The 23,019-nt window shown below is 46.2% G+C and overlaps 1 long non-coding RNA gene across 1 annotated transcript; it reads right to left on the bottom strand.

Moving 5' to 3' along the window:
- Positions 1–1,097: 1,097 nt before the first annotated feature.
- Positions 1,098–22,994, bottom strand: LOC115471234. Its single transcript, XR_003942303.1, has 3 exons — positions 22,930–22,994; positions 3,867–4,036; positions 1,098–2,430 (listed from the first exon to the last, which is right to left on the bottom strand). It is a non-coding gene; the product is annotated as an uncharacterized LOC115471234 (long non-coding RNA).
- Positions 22,995–23,019: the final 25 nt, after the last annotated feature.

Here is a 23,019-nt window from a genome sequence, read left to right as displayed (position 1 = left end):
TTGTCTCCAGTCTCAGCTTGGGAAGGCAGACAGAAGGAACTCTGCATTGAGACCCTGTTCAGCATCTATGAGCAGTTATTTTCCTGAAGCTCCACAGTGATGCAATGTTTAGTTAGCTTTATTCATTAGTCCTATTTTCATTTACCTGTTACTGTATGCTATTTTCATCTGTTTTTTTTTTAATATCACTACACTGTTCAGCTCTGAAAATAAATTCATTTGTTTATTGGCTCTGTTATCCTGGACTAAGAATCCTGGTGGTTTTGTTTTGGGTCTGTGGGTGCTTGCTAGGAACTGTGGAAACTCTGGATTGGGGCCCGAGTGTACTAGGAATCACCAGGGAATATCTTGAGAGTGGGAGACTCACCCAGAGGCAAGTGGGATCCAGTTGGTGGGAGGAGGGTGCAGTGTAGAGCATTTGCACAGGTGCAGGCAGACCTCAGCAGTGCTGGGGAAACACCCTCCAAGTGGCCACAGGGTTAACCTTAGGCCGGTGCTAGGCGTTTCGTCACAAGGTGTTAAAACAGTTTCTCCACCATTCTCAGGAAACCTATTGTTTACCAAGCAGCTGTTTAACCAATCAGTAAAAGTGGACAAAACAACATCTGTCACGTTATTCATTAGATAAGCTGGACATGGATCTAAACTATTGGCATATTTCATATTAACTGATGATATAAAATCTATAAAGTCCTCATGAGCAATTATCCAGGCAGACAATAAAATAGGGTACATCAATTTCCTTGTTTTTGTAATGTGGTGCTTGAGGGTAAACATTTTCAGTTTGTAGATCCAAAACAGTTGAAAGAGTTTATTGATGCAAGAGTTGATGTGAATATAGTAAACCTTCCCTAATTTAGCAGGCTGGGGTCTGAACCAGAGGAAGCATCTATTGATTATTAATTTTTGTATCTTTTTTCTTTTTTAATTTCCTTAATCTTGGAATCAAATTTCTTTAACTTGTGGACAAATGGGCTGTAAAGATATATACTTATCATTTTTGTTTCCTAATGTTAAATAATGCCGATTGCATATTCACTTTATGTGGTGATATATTGGAAAATTTAAATAATAAAAATAAAAAAAATAGGGTACAGCACAGTAAACCTTCTGAACAGTATCCTAAATAGTACTGGATAACATCTCTAATGACAATGACATAAAAGCCAGCTTCCTCTGAACATTGAGGAATAACTATAGATTAATGCTATGCCCCCTCCCTTCCTTATTTCCCTGGGTTGGTGAATCATCTTATATCCATTTGCAGGATCATCACAAAGTTATAGCCAGGTTTCTGAAATGACCACCAGGTCTGATTGTTCTTCCACTATCCAGTTCTTAATTGTACTGCTTGTTAACTACAGATCTGGCGTTAATATAATAAACAGGTACAGGCATAAGTTGAACTAATCTATTGTATATGCCCTACTGTGGTCAACTGGTGTGCAAAAGAGCCACGTTTCAAGTTTGTAAATCTGTCGTGTTGATTTTTCTGTGTCACATGGTGATATTACTTCTATTAAATTTGGCATAACCAACTCAGTCGAGTAAAACATTATAACTGTGATATATGATGTATTTATGGCCGACGTGAGGTATAAAACAGTCAGTATCTGCCAACCAAGACCGTAGAAGATATCACTGTTTCCCAGAAGTAAGATAAACAGAAAACATGCCAACTATCTCAGTTCATAGCCATGCTAAAGTCACAAAATTATCTCACCACAATAAAAACTTAAAGTAAAACTATCAGCCTGCAGACTTCAGTAAAATATCTGGTTAATACAGTCCTACATAATATTACTAAAACATATTCCAAAAACAAAATCAAACTTAAAAATTGCACACAAAATTGCATTTGGAAGCAGTTTCTAGAACTGGATAGCGAGGCTTCTTTTATCAGGATAGATGATCTTTCAACCAATTTGTTCCAATAAGGGACCCAGTTTCTGAAAAAATGTCACCATCTGATAAAGTTACCCCCAAAGGGGCAGGCCATGCCCCTTCGATGTGCCCTTTGGTGCCACGCCTGAGGCACTGTACTTCATTCTTGGTGCACTTTTCAGCTTGAACAGGTAGGAAGTGAAGACACAGAGTGGGTGGGTCCAAGCTGCGCCGTCAGAGATGATGCCGTACATAGTGAAAGATGGTAAGATAATAGCACTGATGAAATAAGATGTTACCAACAATCTGGATGAAAAGCACAGTTCAGAGGGATAGCAGACAGTAAAAAGCCTTCCTCATTCTTGGCATGCTTTTCAGCTTGAACAAGCAGGAAATGATGACACAGAATGGGTGGGGCCAAGCCACACCGCTGGAGATACTGCTATGCACAGTGAAAGATGGTAAGATAATAGCACAGTTTTCTTGAGATGTCTGAACCCAGTAACTCCTGGGAACTGGTTTTCTTAGTGCAAACACCACAAAGCTCTGAAATGCACAGAAAATATAAGGTAAGTGGAGACGCCAGAGCTAAATAGTAGTAGTAGTAGTAGTCTGCCTCATTCATGACTTTGTTTAAAGGAATGAGGAATTCTGAACAAAACTAACCAAGTCAGGAATTTACAAACATAAAATACCACTTCCTCTCAGGCAGGCAGGTGCTCTCTCCCATTCCAGCTTGCTACATGTAGCCTGTGTCAGTTACATCAGTTACAGCAAACTGAGGCTAACTACAAAACCTTCCTACAAGCCAGTAAAGTCGCATGGTGAGAGGCTCTTGCTGGAGAGCCAGTGTGTCCTTGATCAGTCTCCTTACTGTAGTGGTGACAGAGGTACCAGGAGATTTTGTACAAGTAAAAGTTGAACATCCTTTAAACTTCTGTCAAAGTATAGTAAAACTAGCCGTTGAGCCCGTAAAAACGGGCTAGTAAAGGATGGGGGGGTTCAAAGGCCCCCCCCGGATAGGTCGCCGCCACCCCTCCCCCCGGAGTCGCCGCTGCCCCCCCCCCCCCCCGAGTCCCCTTCGCCCCTCCCTCCACCCGGGCCGGGTACCTGGCTTCACTATTCAAACCGCCGGAACGCAGCACACAGCTCATCTGAGCTGCGTGCCATCGGCATTCCTTCTTCTCTGCGTGTGTTCCGCCCTCGTGTGACATAACGTAGGCGAGGGCGGGACACAGGCAGGTAAGGAAGGCCAACGGCAGCTCAGATGAGCTGTGTGCTGCGTTCCGATGGTTTGAATATTGAAGCCAGGTAGCCGGGCCGGGTGGAGGGTGGGTGGCGGCGGCGACTCCGGGTGGGTGGGGGGAGCGGTAGCGGCAACCCTGGGGGGGGGAGAGCGGTGGCGACGGCGGTTCCCTCACTCGCAGGTGCGCAGGTTCCCAGGTTCCCTCTCTGTCAAGCCCCCATCATCACATATTGACGCGGGGGCAGGACAGAGAGGGTCTCTATTGCGCATTTGCGAGTGAGTACGCCTCTTGCCATTTATATGTTTGATATGGTTATGTGAAATATACTATTCAAACCTCCAGTCACCTTCATTAATAGTAAGAAGGAACTTCAAGTGTAGATCTTGTTTAAGATTTGTGTCTGTTGTAAATCTAAATGTCCTGGAACACAGTACTTTTTTGCTGTTTGTTTTATTGACGACTTATTTATTGCTTCTTAATTTTCTGTCCGGGTCTTTCTCCTAGTGTGGGCTTGATGGATGCTGTTGAGATATTGTTTTCTTTATTATAGATAATTTAATTTGTAATAGTTTGTATCTTTAGCATTTTCTGTACAAACATATACTGTAATATGTAAATTGCATTAAAAAAGAAAAAAAACATTGTCCACCTCTGACTGCGTTGGATCTGTGGCAGGTATTCATGCATGTTCATCATTTCTACAATATTGATCTTTTCACCATGTTTTTTCCCTACCTTTTGCCAGCACATCTGCTGTTCTTGCTCATTGGTCAAGTTCACATTGACCATGAATGCATCCCTTGGCTGGTGTGGATCATCATCTGAGAAAAGCCAACAATCTTTTTTTTTGCAGAACTCCAAGGATATCTGTCCTAGTCCATCACTTCCATCTTCTATAGTGCATCCTAGAAAAGAAAGGAAAATGAATATTAAATCCAGACAGCAAAAATATAATAGAAATATATCAATATCAATATAAACTGCTAATTTCCCTAAAAGGGTTCACTGCAGTGTACAAAAAATAATAATAAAAAAAAGATATCAACTTATCGTTCATTATATAGAAATAATATAAAACCTTCAACAACTAAACAACATCCTAAGTTCGCTCAAATAAAAAAGTTGTAATCTTTTTCTGAACTACTAAGGGTCAAGTTTATTAGTTATTTACTATCCAGCCCTATGGGAGACCTTCTGGGCAGCTTACAATCTAAGATAAAGAGAGAAAGGCAAGATGCAAAACCAGTAAAAAGGTAGACATTTAGACATGACTTGTAGGAAAGGGAGTAGAACTACAACATTAAATAGGACAGATTTGGGGGGGGGGGGGGGGTAAAAACATGAGGAAAAACACATAATATCTTTGAGAGTTTTCCAAGGTGCCACCTGGAAGACGTTTAATGGTATGCATCATTGAACAGATAGGTTTTTAAGTCTTAAATTTCTCAAGCGATATTTCTAATCAAAGGGAAGCTGGAAGATTGTTCCAAAGTTGGGAGCCTTGTACACTAAAAATACAGTGTCTTGTATGCGCGTGAATTATCTCTCGATAACTTGGGATGACTAATTGATTTTGTTCTGCTGATCTTAATATTCGAGCTGGGCAATAAGGAACAAGGTAATAGAAGAGATAGAGGAGTTGTTCTGTTTGCAATGTTTTGAAGACAAGTAGTAAAAGTTCAAGAACCAGAGCGGCCTTCTGTTCCTCTTACTTTTATGTCATTTTCTAACATAAAGGTTTGTTGCCTTTAAAATAGCTCCTTTCAGTTGTACCCACTGCTGTTCTACTTCCTTCAGAAGTCCCCATCCAGCTCTTTCCTGAGAAATTGCCCTATCTCAGCACACTTAGTTCTTTTGAAATCTAGGACCTTCAATCTTGAATAAGCCCTCTACTCCTCTGTATTAATACTGAACCACACCATTTGGTGGTCACTAGATGCCAAATGATCTCCCACTGTAACATCAGAAACATTTTTCCTGTTTGTGAGCACCAGGTCTAGGATAGCTCTCTCCCGTGTTGGTTCCATTACCCACTGCTGAAACAATTCTTCCTGTAGAGAATCCAAGATCTCTTTGCTTCTAGATGACCATGCAGCAGGGACGCCCCAATTGACGTCCGGCATATTGAAATCACCTATCAGTAGTACTTCCCCTTTCCTAGCTATTTTGTAGAAGTCTTCAATTAAGTCTCTGTCCACTTCTTCTGACTGTGAAGGTGACCTGTATATTACACCAATGTAAATACATATTCCTTTCCCTTTTACTAGTTTAACCCACAGCGCTTCTTCCTTACCCCATGCATCCTGCAGTTTTGTCACTTTAAACTATTCTTTTTTTTTGTTTACAAGAAGTCTTTATTAAACCAAATATCAATACAATACAGCTTCATATTCGTTGGGTACAATGCGTTTCTGGTGTGGATAGTAGAAAGAGAATAAACACCTACCCAGCACGCTACATTTACATTGTAACTTTCCCATAGGTAACTTCTGAGTTTTTTTATTTATTTATGTTAAATTTTTTTATATTACATGTATTGATTAACTGGAACTAAAATGAACAATTGGAATCCCTAGCCCCCAACCCCCCCGACAACCCACCCTCCCTGACCTTCCCATACCCCTGCTCTTTGACCCTATAGTCCAAATGTAACCGTTCATCTTTCGTTTGACCTGTAGAGCTTACTTTCTCAAAAAGTATTCCCATATAGACTGCCATCTGTGCAGCTGATGTTTTCTGTCGGCCATCAGCCGCTCCATTTCACATATGTAAGTCAACTTGTTTTCCCACTTCTTAATGGGAGGAACCCCCTTCTGCTTCCAATGTGCTGCGATTACTACTCTAGCAGCCCCCACCGCCTGCCGCATCAGAGCTTGATGATGTGGTTTTAAACCATGCATGTCTGCAGAGAACAAGAAAAACTTGGGGGTCCACGGAACCACACGCCCCACCCAACTCTGTAGTCGATGATGTACTGATTTCCAAAACGCCCGAATCTTCACACATCCCCACCACACATGCCCCATAGTCCCCTTATGGCCACACCCTCTCCAGCACAAGCCCAGTGTGTTCGGAAAGATGCGCTGGAGACGATCCGGTGTAAGGTACCACCGAAACAGAACCTTCAACGCATTCTCTTTAAGGGGGACATGAACAGACACACCACTCGCTGCTCTTTCTATTCTCTCCCACTCGGGTCCACCCAGAGACACTCCTAGTTCCCGCTCCCAACTGGACCTATGCTGGGTGTAGCTGGAAACCTGTGCATTGACACTTTTGTATAAGCGTCCTATCAAGCCTCTTGATGAAACAAATTTAAGACATATCTCCTCCACTTCCAGTCTTTGCCTCTGTATTACCTGACCCACCGCCTTCGTTTTAAGGAAGTGGGTAAGTTGCTGATAGGCGTATGCGTCCCCCTCTCTAACTGAATATGTAGATTGCAGTGTGGCAAAAGACATCAGCGAGCCATTCTCTAACAATTGTCCCCAAGTCCTCAATCCCTCCCTATACCACCTCCTGAAAGGTCCAGCTACTGTCCCTGGCTTAAACAACGGGTTAAAGGCTATGGGTGACATCTGGGTTAGCACACAATGACCCTGGGGAAATAGACTGTCCCAATAGTGGAATGTGACACATATGGACGGACACACCTCCTCACCCAGCTGTCGAAACTGCCTAGGCAGCCACGAGGGCCCCCAACGGCGTGGACCCCAAAGAGTGTTGCTCCAGGTGCACCCATTGTCGATCAGGGTATTCCTGGTACCATTCAATGGCGGCTCTTCCCTGACTAGCCCTATAGTACCAATTAAGGTTAGGGACCCCCATCCCCCCCCTTTTCTTGTCTTGATAAAGCAACTTACGAGCTAGCCTCGGACGCTTGCCTGCCCAGACGAAGCGCATTACTGAATCCTGTAAGGAAGCAAGGAATCGCCTGGGCATCATAACAGGCAGGGCCTGAAATAAATAAAGCAGCCGCGGCAACACGTTCATCTTGACGATGGCTATCCGCCCGAACCAGGAAAATTCCTGATCCCCCCATTTTTCCAAATCTCCCCTTAGCTTGCTAGCCAGCCCTTTGTAATTAGCTACAAATACCTCTGACAAATCTGTTGTTATATTTACCCCTAAATATTTAATGCTCTTGGTTGCCCACCGGAAAGGCGCCGACGCTTTCATGGAAGAAACTACTTCTGCCGGGAGTGTCACATTCAAAGCTTCTGACTTGCTCATATTAACTTTAAATCCCGACACTGCAGAATACTCCTCTATGTGATTCAACAAGGCAGGGACCGTAGTCACTGGGTGAGTAATATACAACAAAATGTCATCTGCAAAAAGGGCCATCTTATGCGTAGTCTCTGCCACTCGAGCTCCTGAAATGCCCACATCAGACCGCACCCGGGCAGCGAAGGGCTCCATAACCATGGCGAACAATAGCGGTGAAAGCGGGCAGCCCTGTCTTGTCCCCCTATGCAACGCAAACAGAGCGGAGTTACTTCCATTCACCCTGACACAAGCCTTGGGTTCCACATAAAATGCCCTAATCCAACTTCGAAAGTGTGCACCAAAGCCCATAACCTCTAGGACCTTATACATAAAGGCCAGTGGACTCTATCAAAGGCCTTCTCAGCATCTAAGCCGAGAAGGCACAATGGTTTCTGACTTCTCTTTGCAAAGAACATAAGGTCCAATGTACGCCGAATATTATCTATGGCCTTACGATGGGCCACAAAGCCCACTTGGTCAGGGTGAATAAGAGTCGGCATAAGAGGTCCAAGTCTATTAGCTAATACCTTAGCCAGTATTTTTACGTCTGCGTTCAAAACCGAAATGGGTCGGTATGAGCCGCATTCCGCTAGATCTTTATCGGGTTTGGGCAATACTGCGATCCATGCCTCCATCATAGAGGAAGGCAGAGCACCCTCCCCTCCCACCTGGTTAAAAAGATCAGCAAGCAACGGCGCCAAGTCAGGGGCAAACTTTTTATAGAATTCATTGGGCAATCCATCCAGCCCAGGGGCCTTGCTGGAGGGCAAACCTCTAATAGCCTCCTGCACCTCAAGCGGGGTAACCGGTTCCTCAAGCTGGTCCCTAAGTCGACCCGCCAGAGGCGCAAGTGGGCAGCTCGCCAAATAGTCCTCGATAGATTCCATAGAGGGGTGAATCTCCTGGTCGTATAGTGTGGTATAGAATTCCACAAAACGGTTACGTATCTGCTCAGAGGTAAACAGCACTTCGCCACTCTCATTTCTCACCTGCTTCACCATGCGGTCTACCTTCTGCCTACGCAACTTAGTAGCAAGGAGCCTACCCGCCTTATTTGAGAACTCATACATTCCCACTCTATGCCTGTCCCGTGTCCAACTCAGCTGCTCTGAGTAAATAGAATCTAACTTCATCCGTTCCCCACTCAGTTGTTGAAGGGTATGGGGAGATCGGTCTACCTTATGTTGGCTCTCCAATTGGCGTATCCGCTCCAGACAATCGGCTATTTGACTCCTACGTACCCTAGCACGCTTACTGGCTACCTGCAGAAAGTAACCCCGCGAAACCGCTTTCATAGCATCCCAGACAGTGGACAGGGGTGGTCCTGATTGTCTATTCAGCTCCAGGTACTCCTGCAACATAATGCGATAACCCCCCTCCACCTCCGGGTCAAGAAGCAAACTAGTGTTTAAAGTCCATCTCCTTTCTTTGGGTTCAGCTCGCAGGGTGGGCAGTGTAACCCACACCGGAGCATGGTCCGATACTGTCGCACTGCCCAATCCCGCCACCGGCCCCCTCTCCACCAAGGCAACATCCACAAATATGTAATCTATTCGTGAATATGAGTCATGAACCCGTGAGTGGAATGTGTAGTCTTTGTCCGCCATATGCGTCAGCCGCCACAAATCTAAAGTTCCCAGGGAATGTACCAAAGATTCTAAAGCAGACGCCTCCCTCTTTCCCCCTTCAGTTTTAGGATTTCCAGAACGGTCCTGGGCAGGATTCATCACTGCATTGAAGTCCCCCCCCAGAATTAGGGAGCCCTTTACAAACCCTGCCAAAGAGTTCTTCACCTTAGTAAAAAATTCCACCTGCCCAGTATTGGGAGCATAGACAGATGCTATGGTTAAATCCACCTGTTGAATTTGAACATGCATAAAGATAAAACGTCCACCCGGATCCCTCTTAATGTCCATTACCTGCGCCCCCACCGAAGAATGAATCAAAATAGCCACTCCACAGGTTTTAGAGGCCTCTGCTGAAGCACAATATACCCCTGGGTAACCCGGGCAGGAGAGAAGCTTAACATGCCTACGACGAAGGTGTGTCTCTTGTAGAAGTACTACTTGTGGGCTATAATGCTGTATCTCTTTGTATATCTTTTGCCTTTTTTGGGGCATATTAAGACCTTTGACATTATATGACAATACTTTCAAGTCCATACTCAACATTTAGCGCGTCCTAAGCACATTTGCAAAACAGTGAACACAAAAAGAACAAACAAACTGTGAGACAGTTGATGGCACCTCGGAAGATTAGGGTCAATGCTACTTCCCATGTCCTACCTCTGCGGTCCCTGCTCCATTGCCCTTGTCTATTCTCCCCCCCCCCCCCCAACCCCCCTCCCTTCCCTCCTCCCCCTTACCACACACACAGTATGCATCCAGACTCCAACTTCCCCCCCCCCCCTCCCCCCTCCTTCCAACCACCAGACAATGCCATCTAGCACTGAATGGGATATGAAGGATAAAGTGAGCCACCAACCCAGGCAACCACCCGGCCTCCCCTCCCCCACCCCACTCATACACCTTCAACGCCTTTGATTCTATATCACATAATTCCAATATACCCAATACCCCTCCTCCACTTCAATAGGAATTACAGCTGGAGCAATGTCCATCTTATGGTATAGCAGACTTAACCCAAAAACAGTAACACTGCACATTTATGCAAGTTCAACTATACGCAAACCAGTTCAGGTCCCATGCTTTGATGACTTCGGCCCTACTCGCTTCCACTTCTGAAGTTTCGCTTGCGTAGCTGGAGTCAGCCCCATCGGAGGAGTCTCCGTTGCAGTTAGGCCTGCTTCATGAAGGTTATGCCAGGCTTCCACCACTCGGCGGAACCGGAGTTGCTTGCCTCCCAGCGCGAAGCACACCGCAAAAGGAAAACTCCAGCGGTAGGCGATTTTCTCCTTTTGCAAAATTTCCAGGACAGGTTTCATGGCCCGCCTCTGTGCCAGGGTGTAAGTCGAAAGGTCCTGATAGACTGAAACCCGAGCTTCATTATATTCCAACGTGGTCAATTTACGGGCCTGTTGCCAGATGCGCTCTTTAAAAGGGTACGACGCAAAGCGCACTACTATGTCTCGTGGTCGGTTTCCCATAGGTTTTCCCAACGACCGATGCGCTCGCTCAATCAACAATTCACCCGGGGTAGGTGCTTCTCCCAGGATCCGTTCACAGAGTGCACGAATTATAGTAGGCACATCTTCTCCTCCTCCACTCTCCGGCACCCCACGAAAGCGCAAATTATTCCGACGACCCCGATTCTCGAGATTGTCGAGTTTATATTGTAAATCCTCTGTTTGATCGGTTAATTGGGTTATGCGGGCGTCCATTGCCGCGCTGGCTTCAGTCTGCTCCTCTACCCGATCCTCCAGGCTCTCAACTCGTCCGCCCAATTCCCTTAAGTCCAAGCTGATAGCGTCCACGTGTTCAAGAATCTCCAACCGAGAGGCCTTGATTTCCTCTCTAATCGCCTCTAAGTATTTCGTGAGGTCCTTGGGCGTAGCGGTCTTTTTTATTTTTTTAATCGTACCTCGAGGCTCAGCAAGAGAAGAGGCAGTGTCGGAATCAGAAGACCGCTGTATTTCTGGGGACGCATGGCGGGAAAGGCCCTTCGCCAGCTGTCGGGTGGAACATCGCTCCCCATCTCGCTGCTGTGATCCCGATATTTTGCTCATTGTTGGCAGCAGTGTCTGCGCTCTCTTTCCAGCTGTTTAAGTAGCAATACGACTGTGGATGGGCATGGATAATGGCTTAATGGTGTAGGGAAGTGCGGGAGCCAAAACTCAGGCAGCCATCTAGTCTCGTGACGTCACTTCCTCCCACTTTAAACTATTCTTAACATATAATGCCACTCCTCCACCCTTTTTCCCTACCCTGTCCTTCCTGAATACAGTATAACATAGTAACATAGTAGATAACGGCATAGAAAGACCTGCACAGTCCATCCAGTCTGCCCAAAAAGATAAACTCATATGTGCTACTTTTTGTGTATACCTGACCTTGATTTTGTATCTGCCATTTTCTTTTTTTTTTTAGTTTTTTATTTATAGTTTTTCCATAACCATATAACATCAACATTAAACAGTTACCTTTCACAAATTAAATAACTTTTGGAATGATTGCTTTTTACAATTCCATATCTCTTCAGCTATTAACATCATTATGCTAAACTCCCTCTCCCACCCTCCCCTCCCCCCTTCTACCCCCCCCCCCCCCCCTTCTTTCCTTATTAGCAGTCTCTATGTCCTTGTAAGTTCACTGATGATGCCGACCAAGTGAGATATGATTCCCATATCTTTTGGTGTTGGGCCATTCGTCCTTTGTTCATCGCTGTGAGCTTGGACATCAATTGTATGTATTTCAGTTTTTCCTGTACCACTAAAATGTCAGGTAGGCTAGGTTTTTTCCAGGACGCCGCCAGCGCTAATTTACCTGCCACGAACACTTGTGTGGCAAACTGATGCACATGTAGTTGGATTGCCGGCGGTTTGAAGTGGAGTAGGCAACATTCTGCCTTTAGCTGGTAGTGTGCGGCAGTCACTAAATTTAAATAGTCCACAATTGTCTTCCAGTATCTCTGTGCGTGTACACATGACCACCATATATGATACATATCACCCTCATATCCACATTCCCGCCAGCATTGGGAGGAGCCCGACCCAAACATCTTGACCAAGCGACTTGGGGTGTGGTACCAACCATATAGGATCTTATGCCCATTCTCTACCATAGCGCTAGAGATTGATACTCTAAGTAGGGATTTGAGCGCCCTTTTCCATTGTGCTGAATCATATATGGTCCCTATTGCCATCTCCCATTTTTGTGTATATTGTTCTACTGGGTTTTCTCGGGCCAAGAGGGCTTTATATATTCTGGATATACCTCCCTTGTTCCCCCCACTTGTCATTCCTTTTTCCAGTTGTGTCTCAATCAACTCAAGTTCTTCTCTCGCTTTGCATTTAATAAAGTTCTGTACCTGGTGGTAATGAAAGGCCTGTATGGGGGAAAGCCCATGTTCCTGGCATAACTGCGAATAAGAGGGGATCTCGCCCTCTTCACACATTTGTCCTAATGCATACAGTCCCATATCCTCCCAGTCCTTGTACACAGTGTTTAAAGTTCCTGGGCCAAATTGGGGGGCGTATCTGAGATATGTATGTTTGAAGTATTTACGTTCGGGGAAAAATTGTTCTCTAACCTTATACCAGATTCTTAATGGCCCCTGCAAAAGAGGGGGACTTCTCTTAATCAGGCCTCGTAAAGTGTGTTTTGGTAACCATGGTATGGCCCTAAGGGGGTATGGCTCCAGCCAACTTTGTTCTATGTCCAAATTTTCCCTGAGTTCTGGAACCAAATTGCTAAGATTCGTAGGTGGGCTGCAATGTAGTACTCTTGGAATGATGGAACCCCCATGCCCCCCCGCTCTCGGAATTGGTACATCATTTCTCGCCTTACCCGGGGTGGTCTTTTCTTCCAGATAAATGAGAACACTCTGCCTTGTAAACCCCGGAAGAAGATATCTGGTATTTCGATTGGAAGGGCCGTGAATAGGTACAGCAATTTTGGGAGTATTATCATCTTTATTGCATTGATTCTGCCCACCCAAGATAGTGTCAGTCCCTCCCAACGTTCTAGTTCCCGGAAGAGTTCCCGCACCTTACCCAGAAAGTTATATTCAAATATTTCTTCCACCTGGCGTGGTACATTGACCCCAAGATATCTGACATACTTAGTAGCCCATCTATATGGAAATTGTTTTCTCAATATATCTAGAGAGGTTTTAGGTAGATTTATATCAAGCGCCTCAGATTTTTCGAAATTAATCTTGAAGCCTGATAGTGCTCCATATGCTTGTATTTCATCCTCCAGAGCTGGAAAAGCAGTTAGGGGATCCTTCAATAGAAGCAAGATGTCATCTGCAAAGAGTAGTATCTTTGTTTCAACACCCCCTCCTATGAGGCCTCTTATTCCCTGGTGTGCTCGTATCCTGATTGCCAATGGTTCCATTACTAGAGCGAACAGCAGGGGCGATAATGCGCACCCCTGTCTGGTGCCTCTATATATGGGAAAAGGGCTGGTCAATGTACCATTAATCCTCACAGCCGCACTGGGAACCTTATATATTAGACGCAGCCATTCCGCAAAGCGCCCTCCCACACCAGCCTCTTCTAGTACTGCAAAGAGAAACGGCCAGCTGACCCGGTCGAAGGCCTTCTCCGCGTCTAATGATAATATACATAAAGGTGATTGGAGTGTTTGGGCCCCCTGGATGACCTGCAGGGTCCTTCTAATATTATCAAATGTCTGTCGTTCGTGAACAAAACCTGCTTAGTCTTCATGTATAAGCTGTGGGAGATATTTCTGTAGCCTAGTGGCCATAATTTTGGAAAATATTTTATAATCTACTCCTAACAGTGAGATGGGTCTGTAGGAGCTGCACAACTGGGGGTCTTTGCCTTGTTTATGAAGGACCGTAATCGTAGCCAAATTCCATGTTGGTGGGAGGCCTGTGGTCTCATCCAGTGAGTTAAACACCCATATCAATAGGGGGGCCAATTGTTTTCGAAACGTTTTATAAAATTTGTTTGTGAACCCATCTGGCCCTGGAGCTTTATGCATAGATAACCCATTGATCGTTTGTTCTACCTCTTCTTGTGTTATGGGTTTCCCTAGTGTTTGATTTGCCGTGTCTGGGAGCCGTGGGAGGTCCACACTCGCTAGATAGGCCCTGATTTCTTCTATTTCGCTGCTCCCCTCAGTGCTATACAAGTGCTGATAGTATCTACTAAAAGCTGTTTCTAGAAATTCTGATTCATTATGTATCGTTCCCCCTGCATCTCTAAGGCCACTTATCATGTTTCTGCTAGTGTGCTGTGCTAGTTTATGAGCCAGTAGTCTACTAGGTTTGTTCCCGAATTCAAAATATAGTTGATGTATCCGTTGTAATTTTTCTGCCAAATCTGCTAGCTCTAGATCCTGTATTTGTGTGCGAATGTTATGTGCCTGTCCCCTGAGTTTCAGTGGGTTCTGATCTTTCCCCTCTTGGAGCAACTTCTCCGTCTGAGTAAGTTGTTGGCGCAATTCAGTTTCTTTAGTGCATCTCTCCCTCCATCTCTTTGATCGCAAGGCTATCAAGTGTCCTCTCATTACCGCTTTATATCCCTCCCAGAGCACAGTTGGGGAGACCTCCCCGTTATCATTAAACTGGATATATTCCTGAATTTTCATTTCTATCTGGGATATATTAGATGGGTCCGCCAATAGGGCGTCATCAAGGCGCCACTGCCGTTTCTTTTTATTAGGGTCTGACCCCTTGATTGTAAGTATCACCGGTGAGTGATCCGACCAGGTGTGAGGAAGTATGGATTGCTCTCCTACTGATCCCAACAAGGAGGCATCCCCTAGCCATATGTCTATTCTAGAAGAGGACTGATGTACCATGGAGTAGTATGTGTATGCTCGTTGAGAGGGGTTATCTTTTCACCAGTAGTCTATAAGTTGCCAGCGTGTTATGAACTCATGAAGTTTTCGCCTATCTTGTTTGGCATAGCTCGCCTTACGGGTTGTGTTGTCTAGCAATGGGTGTAGAGTAAGATTAAAGTCTCCTCCCACCAATAGGGATCCCTCAACGTGCCTAGTTAGGACTTGGTCCACTTTTTGAAGAAAGTCCCCCTGGTTTGTGTTGGGGCAATATACATTCACCAATGTGTAAGTTCTCCCCCCTAGTGTAAGTACTATCATCAGATATCTCCCTTCTTTATCTTTTATAACCTTTTTTATCTCCCAGGGCTTACCACTACGAAATGCCACCAGGACCCCTTTGCTTTTTGTATTGTCTGTACTTGAGGCAAAATGAATGATAGGGTATTTCTTGTTGGTACACAAGTATTCGTATCTAGGTTTTAGGTGGGTCTCTTGTACCAATCCTATGTCTACCCCAAGTCGCTTTAGTTCACGAAACAATAGTTGTCGTTTTCTGGGTATATTTAGCCCCCTGACATTAAGCAGCATGCATTTAATATCCCCCATTACCACTTAACGTGTAATCTTTCGCCCCTCTACCTTGCTTTTACTTTGGCGGAGTGGCCTAGTGGTTAGGGTGGTGGACTTTGGTCCTGAGGAACTGAGTTCGATTCCCAGCACAGGCAGCTCCTTGTGACTCTGGGCAAGTCACTTAACCCTCCATTGCCTGCCGCATTGAGCCTGCCATGAGTGGGAAAAGCGCGGGGTACAAATGTAACAAAAAAAAAAAAAAAAAATCATATGTCTTATCTGTTGCTTGTACCATACAAAGTTTGCTTTTGTTTCCCTCTATCTCCCCCACAAAATTCCCTCTCCCCCCTCCCAACCTCTCCCCATACATTCTAGGCATCACTTTACAACCCTTGTAGATGCCTACTCAGAAGGAAGGAACAGCTGGCGCTTCCTCGGGGCCCCGCCGCAAAAACATATTTCAAACTACCTCATGCCCAATGCTGGAGTGTAGCTCCACACAATCAACTTCAACAGCAACTTTAAAGTTATTAGCATTCCCTGTTGCATATCTTATATCTCATCAAGTGATCTGCGATGCAGATTGTTGGCGTTGTAGTCTCTTCGGGCCCTTCCCCACCCGTTGCCATTTCGGCGGGAGGGATCGGGTGCTGGGCCTTCCCCCCGTCTCTCTTCCGGTTCAACCGCTTCTGGGCAGATTGCTCTGGCATCTGCGATTGACCGAATTTGGTGCATTTTTCCATCTTTGTAAAATACCAGGGTAAAAGGGTGCCTCCACCTGTATTGAATTTTAAGTTCTCTGAGGTGTCTCGTAAAGGATCTCAGATCCCCTCTCCGTCGTAGCGTCGCCGCTGCCAGATCTTGGTAGATTTCAATAGTGTAAGAGTCCCACTTAAAGTCCTGGGTTTGCCACGCCATTTTCAATATTTGTTCTTTTAGTTTATAGCTAGTGAAGCAGGCAATGATATCTTTGGGTTTATTGCCTCTTACCGGTCCCAGCGCCCGGTGTGCTCTTTCCAGCTGCACTGTCTCATTTTCCCTCGCGGCCCCGTTCTTGGTAAACAGTTCTTGTACAATTTTTTGGACTACTTGCTCGCTATCTTGGTAGAGTGGTGTTTCGGGCAGGCCTCGAAACCTCAGATTGCTACGGCGGCCTCGATTCTCTAAATCCTCTATTTTGTCAAATAGCAGTTGTTGATCGCCCCGCATTTCAGCGATATTCTGATCTAGCGAGCTCAGGGCCTCGCTGTGGGCCTCTACTTGCGTCTCTGTTTCCTCCAGCCGTACTCCCAGCTCCCTGATCTCGCTTCGTAGATCTGTACCCAGCTTTGCCACCTCTGTGCGCAGCGCTTTGAGGTCCGCGCTAATGTTTTGCAGCCATGTTTGCAGGCCTGGTTGCTCCTCCTCAGTTGGGTCTATTACTGATTGTTGTTCCACCGGCAGCTCCTGCGTTTTAAGCTTCTCCGTATTCGCCATGTCTTTCGCTTTTTGTGCGTCCGCCATTTTGTTTTTTGGCATTGTCGCATCTCCCGCGAATGCGAACCGTGAAAGATCAGCTGCTGTCCGACGATGATTCATACGCTATCGTGGCACCGTTACACAGGTTAGTGCTGCTGCTGATTTTAGCTCTCCAGCGCTGTTTTAAATTGCGATTGTAGTCGTTTTCACCGCGAGGCCACCGGAGCTATTAACTCAAGCGTCCATGCTGCTTGGTGACGTCACTTCCTCCCCTTGTATCTGCCATTTTCAGGTCACAGACCGTAGAAATCTGCCCAGCACTAGCCCCGCCTGCCACCACTGGCTCTGCCACCCAATCTCCGCTAAGTTTCTGAGGATCCAATCCTTCTGAACAGGATTCCTTTATATTTATCCCACACATTTTTGAATTCCATTACCATTTTCATCTCCACCACCTCCCACGGGAGGGCATTCCAAGTATCCACCACTCTCTCTGTGAAAAAATACTTCCTGACATTTTTTTTAAGTCTGCCTCCCTTCAATCTCATTTCATGTTCTCTAGTTCTACCGCCTTCCCATCTACAAAAAAGGTTCATTTGTGGATTAATACCTTTCAAATATTTGAACGTCTGTTTCATATCACCCCTGTTTCTCCTTTCCTCCAAGGTATATATGTTCAGGTCAGCAAGTCTGTCCTCCAAGTATAACTACATCCCTGTCGTGTCTCTCTGTGACCACCACTAAACCCAAGTTGGCTTCTAACATTGCAGCCTCTAGATGTAGAAATTTGTTTCCCATACTACAAGCATTGGTATACAAGACTTTCCAGCTGTTACTTTTTCCCCCCCCTTTTCTATAATGGTATTTCATGTCTTACCTCCCTGGGGGTTATTAATCACTTTGGGGCTTTTCTCACCCATGCCCAGCAGATTTAGTTTAAAGCCCTCTTTAGTACTTTAGCCAGTCTGTTACTGAAGAACTCACAGGCCACACCCTTTCCCTCCATCCCTATATATCTCTCCCTTTCTATCTCAAACCCAAATCCCTAGCCCAATACAGCATTCTCAAAAACTTCTCACCCCCACGTCCCACCTTACAAATAGAGAGCTGTGCAAGAATAGAAATTTCACCCATCCCCACAAGTATATCTCATCCATCCCCACCTGTACCCATAATATTCAGAAGTAGTTATTTCAGTTAATGATGTTACTGAAGTATATATTCTACCCAATTAGTATTTCCAAATAAGCAAGGACAATGTATTAATTTGGAAATACTAATCGGGAAGAATACTTACTTTGTAAAGGAGTCTCTGCCAGAGCCTCTAACGTATTCTGTACATGTAAGAGTTCAGTCTAATTCTCCCTGAAGAATGTCTGCATTACTTTGTTTGAACCACATATTGAATATGTGCTCACTCTAATTGACTGTATTTTTCACTACATCAAAATAAAGAAGTCTTCATGCAGGAAAGGCACATCATATAGAAAAAGAAAGAAAAACTGAAAGAGAAAAGTGGAAGAAAATTTAAGTCAATGCATAGTACAACTGCTTAAGGAGAATATACCTGTACCAGAATGAACAACCAGAAAAATAAGGGGGAAATTCATCAAGAGGTGTTGTGGCCTTAACACGCATTAAGGGAATTCATGACTTATGGGCTTTCAGCACGTGCTAATTCCCTTAATGCACGTTAATGCCATAACACTGCAGTTAGCATGCGCTCCTGCCACCACCATAGAACTATAATCTGAGCAGGAACAATAACTACTGCCAATAGAACCCAACACTGTCTTTGCCTTTATAAATTTATTTACTACAAGCAAAAAAGGCCCGTTTCTCAAAAAAATGAAATTGGCGCTAGCAAGGCTAAAGGCTATCATGTAATGGCGATTATGTTTTTAAGTGAACCGCGATTCTCCCCTCGCCTCCCATCCCATCCATATCCACTGATTCTTCTCTGCGCTACCCTCCCATCCCATCCATGTCCTGCAATTCTCCCCGCTCCTCCGTGTACCACGGTTCTGGCCTCCCCTCGATGGCCAGCAATTCTCCTCTGTCCTGCTGTCCCCTCCCATCCATGTCCTGCGATTCTCCCCATCGCCTCCCATCCCATCCATATCCAGCGATTCGCCTTCGCCTCTGCCCTGCCTTCCTATCGCTTGTGATGTACAATGTGATTCGCCTCTGCTCAGCCCTCCCATCACTTGTGATGTACAGTTCGTTGGAGTGCCCCTCTGCTTCTCCTATCTCCCCTGCCCTCCCCTCCATGTCCAGCGATTCTTCCCTCACCTCCCATCCCCTCTATGTCCAGCAATTTTCCTCTGCCCTGCCCTACGCTCCCTTCCGTGTCCCGCAATACTGACCTCCCCTCCATGTCCAGTGATTCTCCTCTGCCCTGCCCTCCCCTCCGTGTCCCGTGATTCTCCCCTCACCTCCCATCCCATCCATATCCAGCGATTCGCCTGTGCCCTGCCCTCCCATCGCTTCTGATGTACAGTACGTTGGAGTGTCCCTCTGCTTCTTCTCTCTCTTGTCCTCCCCTCCATATCCAGCAATTCTTCCCTCCCCTCCCATCTATCTCCAGCGATTCTCCTCTGCCCTGCCATCCCCTCCCTGTCCCGCGATTTTGCCCTCCCCTCCATGTGCAGCGATTGTCCTCTGCCCTGCCCTCCCATCCATGTCCAGCGATTGATGTACAGTACACGTTAGAGTGTCCCTCTGCTTCTCCTCTCTCCCCTGCCCTCCCCTCCATGTCCAGCGATTCTTCCCTCCCCTCCCCTCCCATCTATGTCCAGCGATTCTCCTCTGCCCTGCCCTCCCATTCGTGTCCCGCGATTTTGGCCTCCCCTCCATGCCCAGCAATTCTCCTCTACCCTGCCATCCGTGTCCCGCGATTCTCCCCTCGCCTCCCATCCCATCCCATTGATATCCAGCGATTCGCTTGTGCCCTACCCTCCCATCGCATACATGTGTGATTGTCCTGTGCCCTGCCCTCCCATCCATCTCCAGCGATTCTCCCCTACCCTCCATGGCCAGTGACTCTGTCCTCTGACGTCATTTCATTTTTGACACTGAGAGGGAAGCCCATCCAGAGAAGCTGAGGTACAAATTAGTATATAGATTACTATTTTATAGGTTATTTCTTTCTGCACAACTTTATCCTCATATCCTCCGGCTATTCTACCCGACACCACTCAGAGTTGCAGTCATCTACCGCCCCCCTGATAAGCCCCTCTCTTCCTTCCTTACTGACTTCGACGCTTGGCTCACCGTCTTTCTTGATCCCTCATCTCCATCCCTCATTCTTGGTCATTTTAATATTCACGTTGACGACCCATCCAACTCCTACGCTTCTAAATTCCTCACTCTGACATCCTCCTTTAACCTCCGACTATGCTCTACCACCCCTACTCACCGTAATGGCCATTGTCTCGACCTCGTTCTCTTCTCTTCCTGCTCACCTTCCAATTTCTGCACCTCAGTCCTCCCTATCTCAGATCATCACCTAATCACCCTCACACTTCATCACCCTCCCCCTCAACCCCGCCCAACTATAACCACTGCCTTCAGGAATCTCCAGGCCGTCGACCCCCCTACCCTATCCTCTCACATCTTCAATCTCTTCCCTTCCATCTCTTCTTCCGAATCTATCGATACGGCTGTCTCTGCCTACAATGAAATTCTCTCCACTGCTCTGGATACCCTAGCACCATCTGTCTCTCGCCCCACTAAGCGCATTAATCCTCAGCCCTGGTTAACCCCTTGCATCCGTTACCTTCGCTCCTGCACCCGATCTGCTGAACGACTCTGGAGGAAATCTCACACCCTGTCAGACTTCACCCATTACAAATTCATGCTGTCCTCCTTCCAGTCCTCCCTATTCCTTGCCAAACAGGAATATTATTCTCAATTAACTAATTCTCTTGGCTCCAACCCTCGTCGCCTCTTCGCCACCCTCAACTCCCTACTTAAAGTGCCCTCCGCTCCCACCCCCCCCCCTCACTCTCTCCTCAAACACTAGCTGACTACTTTCGCGATAAGGTGCAGAAGTTAAACCTTGAATTCACTTCCAAGCCTTCTCCTCCCTGTGACTTCTTAACCCACTCCCTCAACCAACCTAGCCTGGCCTCCTTCTTCTCCTTCCCCGAGATCACCGAAGAGGAAACTGCTCGCCTTCTCTCTTCCTCTAAGTGCACCACCTGTTCCTCTGATCCCATTCCCACCAATCTGCTTAACAACATCTCTCCTACAGTTAACCCCTCAATCTGTCACATCCTCAACCTCTCTCTCTCCACTGCTACTGTCCCCACTGCTACTGTCCCTGACACCTTCAAGCACGCTGTAGTCACACCACTTCTCAAAAAACCATCACTAGTCCCCACCTGTCCCTCCAACTACCGCCCCATCTCACTTCTACCCTTCCTCTCCAAATTACTTGAACGCGCTGTCCACAGCCGCTGCCTCGATTTCCTCTCCTCTCAGGCCGTCCTCGACCCGCTTCAATCCGGCTTTCGCCCACTACACTCAACAGAAACAGCACTCTCTAAAGTCTGCAATGACCTGTTCCTTGCCAAATCCAAAGGTCACTATTCCATCCTCATCCTCCTCGACCTATCTGCCGCCTTTGACACCGTCAATCATAATTTACTTCTTGACACACTGTCCTCATACGGTTTCCAGGGCTCCGTCCTCTCCTGGTTCTCTTTGTATCTTTCCCAACGCACCTTCAGAGTATATTCTAATGGCTCCTCTTCCACCCCATCCCGCTCTCTGTTGGGGATCCTCAAGGATCTGTCCTTGGACCGCTTCTTTTCTCGATCTACACCTCTTCCCTGGGCTCGCTGATCTCATCTCATGGTTTCCAGTACCATCTCTATGCTGATTACACCCAGCTTTATCTCTCCACTCCCGACATCACGGTCGAAACCCAGGCCAAAGTTTCGGCCTGCCTTTCAGACATCGCTGCCTGGATGTCCAACCGGCATTTGAAACTGAACATGGCAAAGACTGAGCTCCTTGTCTTTCCACCCAAACCCTCTTCTCCTCTTCCCCCACTTTCCGTCTCTGTTGACAACGCCCTCATCCTCCCCGTCGCTTCAGCCCGCAATCTCGGAGTCATCTTCGACTCCTCCCTCTCCTTCTCTACCCATATCCAGCAGACAGCTAAGACCTGTCGCTTCTTCCTCTATAATATTAGCAAAATTCGCCCAATCCTCTCTGAACAGACCACCCGAACCCTCATCCACTCGCTCGTTATCTCTCATCTTGACTATTGCAACCTTCTTCTCACTGGCCTCCCGTTTAACCATCTATCCCCCCTTCAATCTGTCCAAAATTCCGCCGCACGTCTTATCTACCGCGTGAACCGATACTCTCATATCACCCCTCTCCTCAAGTCACTTCATTGGCTCCCGATCCGCTACCGTATACAGTTCAAGCTTCTCCTATTAACCTTCAAATGCACTCAATCTGCAGCCCCCCATTACCTCTCTACCCTCCTCTCCCCGTTTGTGCCCACCCGTAACCTCCGTTCTCAGGACAAATCACTCCTATGTGTACCCTTCTCCACCACCGCTAACTCCAGACTCCGCCCCTTCTGCCTCGCATCACCATATGCCTGGAACAGACTTCCCGAGCCCATATGCCATGCGCCCTCCCTGCCCATTTTCAAGTCCTTATTCAAAGCCCATCTCTTCTCCCTTGCTTTTGGAGCATAACCACTTTCCCCATTCATGATACCTACACTGACTACATAGTTTGTAACCTTTAGATTGTAAGCTCTTTTGAGCAGGGACTGTCCTTCCCCATGTTAAACTTGTACAGCGCTGCGTAACCCTGGCAGCGCTATAGAAATGCTAAGTAGTAGTAGTAGTAATATTCAGTGGTTCCGTTCATTTAAATTGCTACACTCATTACACATAATTGCCTGTTAGTCTATTTTAAAGCATGGAAACAGACGTTAAAAAATAAAAAGCATAAAGTGATACTTTTTTTTAATATCACACTAACAATCCATAGAACCAGTAACTTTGCAACCATTCATTTTATTTAGTTAGAAAACTTACAATTTTGGTAGCACCGTGCAACAAGTTCTCTGAGTCTTCAATAATTTAGCCCACCTCCACGAGAAGCGTAGCTATGCTATTGGGGATCGC

Source organism: Microcaecilia unicolor, chromosome 5 (assembly GCF_901765095.1).
Source record: "Microcaecilia unicolor chromosome 5, aMicUni1.1, whole genome shotgun sequence".
NCBI classification, from domain to species: domain Eukaryota; kingdom Metazoa; phylum Chordata; class Amphibia; order Gymnophiona; family Siphonopidae; genus Microcaecilia; species Microcaecilia unicolor.
Note: the sequence above shows the minus strand (reverse complement) of the source record. Positions and strands in the feature narration are given on the sequence as shown.